This window comes from Pelobates fuscus, chromosome 1 (assembly GCF_036172605.1).
Source record: "Pelobates fuscus isolate aPelFus1 chromosome 1, aPelFus1.pri, whole genome shotgun sequence".
Lineage (NCBI taxonomy): Eukaryota > Metazoa > Chordata > Amphibia > Anura > Pelobatidae > Pelobates > Pelobates fuscus.
In genome coordinates this window covers 204,987,422-204,999,743 of record NC_086317.1, presented here as the reverse complement: position 1 = coordinate 204,999,743, position 12,322 = coordinate 204,987,422, and the positions used below count along the sequence as shown (strand labels likewise).

General features: G+C 42.7%; 2 pseudogenes; both read right to left on the bottom strand.

Annotated features, from left to right (window-relative positions):
* Positions 1-11,047: 11,047 nt before the first annotated feature.
* Positions 11,048-11,167, bottom strand: LOC134579070 (5S ribosomal RNA; annotated as a pseudogene).
* Position 11,168: 1 nt separating this feature from the next.
* Positions 11,169-11,288, bottom strand: LOC134579064 (5S ribosomal RNA; annotated as a pseudogene).
* Positions 11,289-12,322: the final 1,034 nt, after the last annotated feature.

The window sequence follows — 12,322 nt, the reverse complement described above, 5'->3', positions numbered from 1 at the left end:
GTAATAGAGAATAGTCAGAGACAAGCCGAGGTCGAGGGAACGAGAAGACAGATAAGCGAGAGACAAGCCGGGTCAAGGGATAACAGAGAAGCAGGGTAGTACAACAAGCCGAGTCAAAACCAAATAGAGCAAACTAGAATACCAGAGCACTGAGTGACTAGACAAGCTAGAACCACGACAGGGCAATGAGCTGAAGAGAGCAGCAAGCTTAAATACCCTGGCTCCGGATGGTAAGCACACCTCTGACAAGTGCCGATTGGATATCGGACACTTGAGTGACAGGTCGCTCGTGATAGCGTCATGACGTCACGTATTGAGCGTCCTGCTAGAAAAGGATGTGGATTCCTCGCGGCCGGTGTTTAAGTGGGTGGATGAACCGCGAGGAACGGAGGAAACAGCTCGACTGGATGGATAAACCACCAAGTCTCTACCTCCCTTAGAGGTAGAGGCCTCAGGTACCCTGACAGTACCCCCCCTCTCAGATACGCCCACCGGGCGGAAGGAACCGGGGCGAGATGGGAAGCGGAGGTGAAATGCTCTGCGAAGGCGAGAAGCATGAACGTCCTCCTGAGGTACCCAACTCCTCTCCTCAGGACCATATCCCCTCCAGTTGACCAGATATTGCAATTTTCCCCTTGAAATTCTGGAATCAACGATGGAGCTTACCTCGTACTCCTCCCGACCCTCCACCTGAACAGGACGAGGCGAGGAGACCTTAGAGGAGAATTTGTTGCAAATAAGGGGTTTCAACAAGGAGACATGAAAAGAGTTAGGAATGCGTAAGGCAGGTGGCAGAGCAAGGCGATACGCAACCGGATTGATACGAGTGAGAACCCTGTAAGGGCCTATGTAGCGAGGAGCAAATTTCATAGATGGAACTTTTAGTCGAATATTCTTAGTACTTAACCATACCCTATCCCCAGGAACAAAAACAGGAGCCGCTCTTCTATGCTTGTCAGCGTGTTTCTTGAACAACGAGGAACTATGTAACAGAATTTGCCGAGTCTGATCCCATAATTTCTTCAGGTTGGCGACATGATCATCAACCGACGGTATCCCCTGAGAAGAGGAAACCGAAGGAAAAATCGAAGGATGAAAGCCATAGTTCATGAAGAAAGGGCTAGAGCGAGTTGAATCGCAAACAAGGTTATTGTGTGCGAACTCCGCCCAAGGAATCAGGCCGACCCAATCGTCCTGGTGTTCGGAAACAAAGCAACGCAGATACTGTTCGATCTTCTGATTGGTACGTTCAGCAGCTCCGTTAGACTGAGGGTGATAGGCCGAGGAGAAGTTCAATTTGATGCCCATTTGAGAACAAAAGGATCTCCAGAAACGTGAGACAAATTGAGAGCCTCTATCAGAAACAATCTCCGAAGGAATTCCATGTAGGCGAAAAACCTCTCTTGCAAAAATCTCCGCCAATTCAGGAGAAGTCGGAAGTTTAGGTAATGGCACGAAATGGGCCATCTTAGTAAATCTATCCACTACCGTGAGAATAACAGTCTGTCTCTTGGAAGCAGGCAAATCAACGATAAAGTCTATGGACAAACAGGACCAAGGTTTCTCAGGAATGTCCAAGGGGTGTAACAGGCCACATGGAGATGTATGAGGTAGTTTAGTCTTGGCACACGTCTCACAAGCTGCGACGAACTCCTCAATATCTTTTCGAAGTGAAGGCCACCAGAAATCCTTGGATATCAAAGAGTATGTCTTGCGAATACCAGGATGACCAGCTATTTTACTTTCGTGAAAACACTGTAAAAGCTCCAGTTGAAGTTCAGGAGGAACAAAGTTTCTTCCCTCAGGAGTGTTTCCGGGAGCTAGATGTTGTGACTTCAAGATCTGGTCAAGTAGCGGAGAATGAATTTTGAGACTGGTATTAGCAATAATATTGCATTTGGGTACAATGGAGGACATAAGTGGTTCAACTGAAGCAGAGGGCTCATATTGGCGAGATAGCGCATCGGCTTTAGAATTCTTTGACCCAGGTCTGTAAGTCAGAACGTAATTGAAATGGGTAAGAAACAACGACCAACGAGCCTGCCTGGAGGACAACCGCTTAGCCTCTCCGATATAAGACAAATTTTTGTGGTCAGTTAGAATGGTAACAGGATGTAAAGTACCTTCCAATAAATGTCTCCACTCTTTCAAAGCCTTGATAACCGCTAGTAATTCTCTGTCACCAATGTCATATCTGCTTTCAGTACCGGTCAATTTTTTAGAGAAAAATCCACATGGATGTAATGGTTTATCAACCCCCAACCTTTGAGATAGGACAGCACCTAAACCAGTCTCTGATGCGTCTACCTCAAGTAGAAAAGGCAGAGAAGTGTCGGGGTGAACTAAAATTGGGGCGGAAGCGAAAAGCTCCTTGAGAGTTTTGAACGCAAGGAGAGCTTCAGTAGTCCAATTCTTAGTATCAGCCCCCTGTTTGGTCATATTAGTGATAGGTGCGATAATGGAAGAATAGCCCTTAATAAAGCGCCTGTAATAATTAGAAAAACCAATAAATCTCTGTATGGCTTTAAGACCTTTGGGTAAAGGCCACTCTAGAATGGATTGGAGCTTATCCGGATCCATCTTAAATCCCTCCCCAGAGATCACATAGCCGAGAAAGGTTACCTGGGTTTGATCAAAGCTACATTTCTCCAACTTGCAGTACAAGCCATGCTGGAGAAGCTTGTGCAAAACCCTCCTGACTTGCTTGTGATGAGTCTCAATCTCACTAGAATGAATGAGTATATCATCTAGGTATACAATGACGCAATCTTGCTGAAATTCCCTAAGAACCTCATTTATCAGATCCTGGAAAACAGCTGGCGCATTGCATAACCCAAAAGGCATAACAGTATATTCATAGTGACCATATCGAGTATTGAATGCCGTCATCCACTCATGTCCCTGCTGGATTCTCACCAAGTTATATGCCCCTCTGAGGTCTAACTTGGTGAAAATTGTAGAGCCCTTCAAACGATCGAAGAGTTCGGTGATCAAGGGAATCGGGTAGGCATTTTTAATGGTTATCTTATTCAAGCCTCGATAATCAATACAAGGTCTCAAAGAACCATCTTTCTTTTTAACAAAAAAAAATCCAGCCCCGGCAGGGGAGGAGGACCTCCTGATGAATCCCTTGTCTAAATTCTCGTGAATATACTCCTCTAGAACTGAGTTCTCTTTTGTAGATAATGGGTATACATGACCTCTGGGAGGCATGGTACCAGGGAGTAGGTTAATTTTGCAATCAAAGGACCTGTGTGGGGGTAAGGTATCGGCTTTCTTTTTGTCAAATACTGCCTTTAAATCTAGATACTGAGGCGGAATTTGTGTCTCTGTAGGATTGTCAGAGGTATTCGATGTATTAGTTAATCCGAGAGGTAAGACCTTCCGCAAGCATTTTTCTTGACAATTCTCTCCCCACGAAACTATCTCCCCTGACTCCCAATTAATAATAGGGTTGTGTCTCCTCAACCAGGAGTACCCCAGGACTATGGGAATAGACGGAGAAGAAATGAGCATTAAGGATATATCCTCTTTATGTAGGATGCCAACAGTTAAGTTAATCGGTATGGTCTCATGGAAAATAACAGGCTCAAGTAACGGTCTACCATCGATGGCCTCAACAGCCAGTGGTGTCTCTTTTAACTGGGATGGGATAGCATGCTTGGCAACAAAACCCTGATCTATAAAGCTCTCAGCAGCTCCAGAATCGATTAGTGCCATAGTCTTTACTACTCCCTTCTCCCACCTCAAAGAAACGGGTAACAGAAGCCTGAACTCTTTGTAATTGTGAATAGAGGACAAAGTAGAAACACCCAAGGCCTGTCCTCTAGAGAAACTTAGGTGCGAGCGTTTCCCGAACGATTAGGACAATTTAGGCGTAAATGTCCTCTGACTCCACAATACATACATAAACCCTCCCTTCTTCTGTACTGTCTCTCTCTCTCTGTGAGATGAGTACTGCCTATTTGCATAGGTTCAGAAATACGTAAGTCCTCGAACTCAGAATTTTGAAAGGTAGGCGCTAGTTTAAAGGAGGGTCTACGGGTCCTATCTCGAGTGTTCTGCCTCTCTCTTATGCGTTCATCAATACGAGATATAAAAGAAATTAACTCCTCCAAATTCTCAGGGAGTTCTCTAGTAGCGACTTCGTCAAGAATTACATCTGATAACCCATTCAGAAACACATCTATATAAGCCTGTTCGTTCCACTTAACTTCTGCCGCCAAGGACCTGAACTCTAGTGCATAGTCCACAAGTGTTTGATTGTCCTGTCTAAGGCGCAACAGTAATCTAGCTGCATTGACCTTTCTACCAGGAGGGTCAAAAGTTCTTCTAAATGCAGCTACAAAGGCATTATAATTATAGACTAGTGGATTATCATTCTCCCATAAAGGATTGGCCCATCTCAGAGCTTTCTCAATGAGTAAAGTAATAAGAAATCCAACCTTCGCTCTATCTGTAGGATAAGAGCGGGGTTGTAATTCGAAATGGATGCTAATCTGGTTCAGAAAACCACGGCACTTCTCCGGTGACCCGCCATAACGTACTGGTGGGGTAATACGGGAAGAAGCACCTACAGTGGCTACCTCTAGACCTGAGACTGCAGGAGAAATAGAAGGAGTACGTGTCTCCTCAGGTGGGTTACTAGCACGAGACAAAAGTGCCTGTAGTGCTAGAGTCATCTGATCCATCCTATGCTCCATGGCGTCAAACCTGGGATCAGAAGAACCAAGCTGACTGTTTGTACCTGCAGGATCCATTGGCCCTGTCGTAATGTCAGGATCGGGACAGGGATTCAACACGCAGGGTACAAAGAGTGGAAAGGTACGTATACCGGGCCTTAGAATGGCCGGACTAACGTACCGAGAGTAATAGAGAATAGTCAGAGACAAGCCGAGGTCGAGGGAACGAGAAGACAGATAAGCGAGAGACAAGCCGGGTCAAGGGATAACAGAGAAGCAGGGTAGTACAACAAGCCGAGTCAAAACCAAATAGAGCAAACTAGAATACCAGAGCACTGAGTGACTAGACAAGCTAGAACCACGACAGGGCAATGAGCTGAAGAGAGCAGCAAGCTTAAATACCCTGGCTCCGGATGGTAAGCACACCTCTGACAAGTGCCGATTGGATATCGGACACTTGAGTGACAGGTCGCTCGTGATAGCGTCATGACGTCACGTATTGAGCGTCCTGCTAGAAAAGGATGTGGATTCCTCGCGGCCGGTGTTTAAGTGGGTGGATGAACCGCGAGGAACGGAGGAAACAGCTCGACTGGATGGATAAACCACCAAGTCTCTACCTCCCTTAGAGGTAGAGGCCTCAGGTACCCTGACAGTATGTCTGTGTGTGTGTCAGTATGTCCCCAGTATATATTTGTGTGTCTGTGTGTGTGTCAGTATGTCTGCCAGTATATATTTGTGTGTCAGTATGTATCTGTGAATGTTTTAATGTCTGTCTGTGTCTGTATGTGCCAGTATGTCTGAGGGATGGGAGGAGCAGGGCCCAGGGGGCCCAAGAAAATGCATTGCCCAGGGTCCTAATCATATTATAGACGTCCCTGCGAATAGTCAGAATAAGCCAAGATCAAAAAACAGGAATAAAAATTCCAAATGTGCTCTCGGATAACCAAAGAAGTGGAAGCCACGACAGGGCAAAGAAGAAATAAAGAAGTGTTTTTTTATAGCCCTTCCCTATCATTCATTGGTGGACAGGGGTTACCTGACTCCAGAACGTGCGTGTGTGCTCTTTGTGTGGCCGCACACACACGTCTGCATGATCTCTAACCCTGCTGGAGGCAGGGCAATATCTTTTATTGCGTTTACAGCGGCCCGCATCCATAGGAACGCCACGCTTGCTGGGGAAGGGACCAGCGCCCGTGATCCGCAGCATCTTAGGTTAGTTTATTCTTTTGTTTAAGTGGCCGCACCAATCAAGGAAAATTAAGGGAATGATGACAGGAATCTAGCTCTAACCCTACCACTACCCCTAACCCTAGTAGGGGTACGGTTGGGGTCATGTTATGCCCATGCACATCCCTACTAACCACTCCTAATTAGTTATCAGAATTTGCATATCCTTTAGAAAGAGCTGACCTCATTATGGCTACAGTTTACAGTCTTCTTACTCTCAGAACACAAACAGGGTTATTTACCAAAATTTGAATTGTGTGTAATCCAAGGTGAATTCAAAGTGACTTTGAAATTTTAGAGGAAAATAGCCACATTGGAAGTTTCCAAATCAGCTATTTTGTCCTAAAATGTAAAATTCATTTTGAAATCTCAACAATTCTCACTTTAGAAAATAACTTGACAGGCACAATTAGTATCAGAGAATGTTTTGTGAGTGTTATGTTTGTCAATATAGCTTGGTTGCTTCATCTAAGTGTTGCTTCTAAGTGTGTGTGGTTGGAGATATTCTGGAGAGTTTTACATAAGCTTCAACTGTCTAAGATTTGTGCTAAGAGTTTTCTTTTTTACTGTTACAGGTAAGATTCATCTGTAGGAAAAGGTTACTGATTGCACAAGGTTTGATTTCCTGTTGGTAATTATAAGGCATCTGATTTGATTAGTTAGCTACTTGCTATTGATTGCTGTTTAAATTAGCTATTGTTTGCAAATAAGCAGAGGCCTACCCAGGTGTTAAACATTCCTAGTGGGTGGTGATTTTAGGAGTATATAAGGGTTGTTGTCATTAGCTTGGCTAATATAGCTTGGTTGCTTCATCTAAGTGTTGCTTCTAAGTGTGTGTGGTTGGAGATATTCTGGAGAGTGTTGCTTCTGTGTGTGTGTGGTTGGAGATATTCTGGAGAGTGTTGCTTCTAAGTGTGTGTGGTTGGAGATATTCTGGAGAGTGTTGCTTCTAAGTGTGTGGGGTTGGAGATATTCTGGAGATAAACTGGAGGTAATCTGAGGTATTCAGGAGGATAAATAAAAAGTTAAGATTCGTTTGATTTAAATTATTTACCTCATTGGAATGGCAGACTTAGTTCAGTGTAATAGTTGCTATGCATTTGTTTCACGTTCCACTTTTTGGAGGTTTGGTTGTTGTCTAATCTGTAGACAGTTCTCTATCTTGCGGCAGGAGATTGTATTTTTGAAGTCTGAGATTTGTAAATTATCTGGTAAACAAACTCAGGCTGGAACTGCTGCAAAGCCACTGCCACAGAGACATACTAGGAATGGCAGATGGATTACTGTAGGATCTGGTAGACTTAGAGTTGTGGATAAAAGGCATATTGCACAGTCTGTTGCTCTACATAACTAATTTTCTGCACTGAGGGTAGTGGTGTTGTGGAGAGAGGCACTGAGGCTAGTGGTGTTGTGCAGAAAGGCACTGAGGCTTGTGGTGTTGTGCAGAGAGGCACTGAGGCTAGTGGTGTTGTGCAGAGAGGCACTGAGGCTACTGGTGTTGTGCAGAGAGGCACAGAGGCCAGTGGTGTTGTGCAGAGAGGCACTGAGGCTAGTGGTGTTGTGCAGAGAGGCACTGAGGCTAGTGGTGTTGTGCAGAGAGGCACTGAGGCTAGTGGTGTTGTGCAGAGAGGCACTGAGGCTAGTGGTGTTGTGCAGAGAGGCACTGAGGCTAGTGGTGTTGTGCAGAGAGGCTTGAAGACTATGGTGAGGCCTAATAGAAAGCAGTTGTTGTTGGGGGATGCCATCATAAGAGGTGTGGAGATGGACAATGGTGGTCTTGTGAGGTGTCTTCCCGGAGCTACTGCTCACAGAGTTAAGAGACGTATCTGTAATATTGTTAAGCAAGCAAAGCAGGAAGGGGAATTGGATGTACTTGTCCATTTAGGGACAAATTACTTGGCTTGCAATGAGGTTTCAGAGGTTAAGGAAGTTTTTAGTGTTTTTGCCAATGATATACAGCAGCTGGCTTCCACACTGTCATTCTCTGAAGTTCTGCCTGTGCATAACACTCAGAATGACAGACGGATGCGTATTAGGGACTTTAACTTGTGGCTTGGTGAATGGTGTCGGGAGCAAGGATTTGGCTTTATTTCTCATGGTAGCTCTGTTTGGAATGGAAATAAACTGTACAAAAAAGATGGTTTGCATCTTTCTCAAAAGGGAACAAATGTTCTCAGTGAGCAGTTCAGAGGTTTTGCTAGGATGTATTTAAACTAGGAGGGGGGGGGGGGGCAAAAGGGTGATAAAACATCAATCCAATTGTCCCCCAAAACAAGGACAGAAGGTGCCTGTAGGAAGTGTGTTAAAAAATGATAAGCTTAGAGTCATGTCTACAAATGCTCGCAGTTTAGGGAATAAGATCCATGAACTTCCTCACAATAGGTTAGTCTTCAAACTAAAAGAAATTGGTGTAGATGAATATTCTTGTTCTTGGGTAGAACAGTGGCTTAAGGATAGAGTACAGCGAGTTGTCATAAATGGTAAATTTTCAAGCTGGACAAAAGTGGTAAGTGGTGTCCCTCAGGGTTCTATTTTGGGACCGCTTCTATTTAACATATTTATAAATGATCTTGAAATGGGCATTGAAAGCCATGTATCAGTGTTTGCAGATGACACAAAACTTTGTAAAGTAATAAAATGTGAGCAGGATATTGCCTTGCTGCAGAGGGATTTGGATAGATTGGGGGACTGGGCACTAAAATGGCAGATGAAATTTAACGTAGAAAAATGCAAAGTTATGCACTTCGGGGTTAAGAATGCACAAGCAATTTACACCCTAAATGGTAGTGAACTAGGGATAACCACACACGAGAAGGATTTGGGAATTGTTATAGACAACAAATTAGGTAGCAATATGCAATGTCAATCTGCCGTTGCTAAGGCCAGTAAGGTTTTGTCATGTATAAATAGGGGCATAAATTCTCGAGATGAAAATATAATTTTGCCTCTTTATAAATCGCTGGTAAGACCACACCTTGAATATGCTGTGCAATTTTGGGCACCTGTTCTAAAGAAGGATATCATGGCACTAGAAAAAGTGCAGAGGCGAGCTACAAAATTGATAAAAGGAATGGAGCATTTTAGTTATGAAGAAAGGTTAAAAAAATTTAAATCTCTTCAGTTTGGAAAAACGGCGCCTTAGAGGGGATATGATAACATTATACAAATATATTCGGGGCCAGTACAAACCATTATCTGGAAATCTATTCATAAACAGGGCTATACATAGGACACGAGGTCACACATTTAGGCTTGAAGAAAGGAGATTTCATCTAAGGCAAAGAAAAGGTTTTTTTACAGTAAGAGCAATAAGGATATGGAATTCATTGCCGGAAGAGGTGGTTTTGTCAGAGTCTATACAGATGTTTAAATTGCAATTGGATAAATACTTGCAAAAACATAACATACAGGGATACAATTTCTAATTAGTGGGATAATAGCTGCTTGATCCAAGGAGACATCTGACTGCTATTTTGGGGTCAAGAAGGAATTTTTTCCTAGTTTGTTGCAAAATTGGAAGCGCTTCAGACTGGGTTTTTTGCCTTCTTTTGGATCAACAGCAAAAGCATATGTGAGGAAGGCTGAACTTGATGGACGCAAGTCTCTTTTCAGCTATGTAACTATGTAACTATGTAACTATGTAACTTGTGGCAATAATGGCAACTGATAGTGTAGATTTAGTCGCTGTTACTGAGACATGGTATAATGAGAAAAATGACTGGGACATAGCAATACCAGGGTACTCTTTATATAGAAAAGACAGGGAAGGCAAGAAAGGGGGAGGGGTGGCCCTGTATGTGAAGGATAGCATAAAATCTAGCCTAATAAAGGTTAGTGAGGCGAACATAGAGTCAGTTTGGGTTACGTTAGAATTTGGTAATCACACAGTAACTCGTGTAGGTGTGATTTATAGGCCCCCAGGACAAATTGAAGAGTTAGATAATCTACTAGTTGAGAAAAAAGCTAAAATGACAATGAAGGGGGAAGTTATCATCATGGGTGACTTTAATCTTCCTGATGTGAATTGGAAAACAAAAAGAGCTACTTGTGCCAGGAGCACACATATTCTAAACTCCCTACTGGGATTGTCTCTAAAACAAGTCGTTGAGGAGCCAACTCGTAAAGAGGCCATACTAGATTTAGTGTTAACAAATGGAGATTTGGTATCAGATATTACTGTAGGTGAAAGTTTAGGATCCAGTGATCATCAGTCAGTGTGGTTTAATATAAGAACAGTGACTGAGTCACACCACACAAAAACAAAAGTTTTAGACTTTAGAAAAACAGACTTTTCTAAAATTAGAATATGTGTAAAGGAGTCATTATCAGACTGGAGCAATTTAAATGGAGTCCAAGAGAAATGGGATTATTTAAAAGTTGCACTACGGAAGGCAACAGAAAATTGCATTAGGCTTGTCAGTAAAAGCAAAACATTCAAGAAACCACTGTGGTACTCTGCAAATGTGGCCAAAATAGTAAAAAACGAAAAGTTAGCATTTAGTAATTATAAAAAAAAACAGAGTGAGGAAGACAGAATGACCTGTAAGATTAGGCAGAAAGAGGCTAAGCAAGTTATAAGAGCTTCCAAATCACACACAGAAGAGAAAATAGCACAGTCAGTAAAAAAGGGGGACAAAACTTTTTTTAGATACATAAATGAGAAAAGAAAAGTAAAACAAGGATTAAATACACAAGATCCAGCGCACTCTCCTATCTACTAAACAGCAACTTCAATGTTGACAGATTTTATTAGTTTGTAAAAGTTTTTTTTAAAAACACCTAATCTAGGCAAAAAAATGGGGATTTAGTTACATTATATGATCATACATTGCATAAGCCTGCCACAACGTCAATGTACCCCATCTTTGGCAGGTCCTACTCTCACAGTCTAATGTCTGCTCTTATGAGATTAACCACTTACTTGGGAAAAAATTCCATCTGAGGCTCTCTGCAGTACAAGGCTAAATAGGGACCTGAGATGAGGCACCTGTAACAGGGAGGGGTGCAGAACCAAGGAGTTGGCTAGACTCCCAAATATATATAGGAAACATGGGGGGATGGTTGCACTCACCTAAACATGCTTAAATGGGGTGCTGCTGGGGGCCATATTATACAATAAATACACAAGATCCAGCGCTAGCTTACGGCACCTGAGGTTCCTTGTTGGTCTCCCATACAAGTACTAACCAGGCCCGAGTCTGGATGGCTTCACGAGATCTGACGAGATCAGGAATTTTCAGACTGGTATGGCCGTAAGTTAGCTTACGGCACCTGAGGTTCCTTGTTGGTCTCCCATACAAGTACTAACCAGGCCCGAGTCTGGATGGCTTCACGAGATCTGACGAGATCAGGAATTTTCAGACTGGTATGGCCGTAAGTGCTGGATCTTGTGTATTTATTGTATAATATGGCCCCCAGCAGCACCCCATTTAAGCATGTTTAGGTGAGTGCAACCATCCCCCCATGTTTCCTATATATATTTGGGAGTCTAGCCAACTCCTTGGTTCTGCACCCCTCCCTGTTACAGGTGCCTCATCTCAGGTCCCTATTTAGCCTTGTACTGCAGAGAGCCTCAGATGGAATTTTTTCCCAAGTAAGTGGTTAATCTCATAAGAGCAGACATTAGACTGTGAGAGTAGGACCTGCCAAAGATGGGGTACATTGACGTTGTGGCAGGCTTATGCAATGTATGATCATATAATGTAACTAAATCCCCATTTTTTTGCCTAGATTAGGTGTTTTTAAAAAAAACTTTTACAAACTAATAAAATCTGTCAACATTGAAGTTGCTGTTTAGTAGATAGGAGAGTGCGCTGGATCTTGTGTATTTAAAACAAGGATTAGTTAGATTAAAAACAAAAGAAGGAAGGTATGTAGATGAGGATAAAGGTCTAGCTGACTGCCTCAATGAATAATTTTGTTCGGTATTTACAGATGAAAATGAAGGAAAGGGACCTCAGTTAAGAAAAAGGATAAATGAGTCATACACGTGAGTTTACAGAGGAAGAGGTTCTATTTCAACTGTCAAAAGTAAAGACAAATAAGTCAATGGGACCTGATGGAATACACCCAAAGCTATTAAAAGAGCTTAGTGGTGTACTAGCAAAACCATTAACAGATTTATTTAACCAATCATTGTTAACAGGAGTAGTCCCAGAAGATTGGAAGTTAGCGAATGTTGTGCCCATTCACAAGAAAGGCAATAGGGAGGAGTCGGGCAACTATAGGCCAGTAAGCCTTACTTCAGTAGTGGGGAAAGTGATGGAAACCATGTTAAAAAATAGGATTGTTGAACATCTAAAAACACATTGATTTCAAGATCAGAGACAACATGGGTTTACTTCAGGGAGATCATGCCAAACTAATCTTTTTTTTTTTTTTATTTATAATATTTTATTAAGTTTTTAACATAG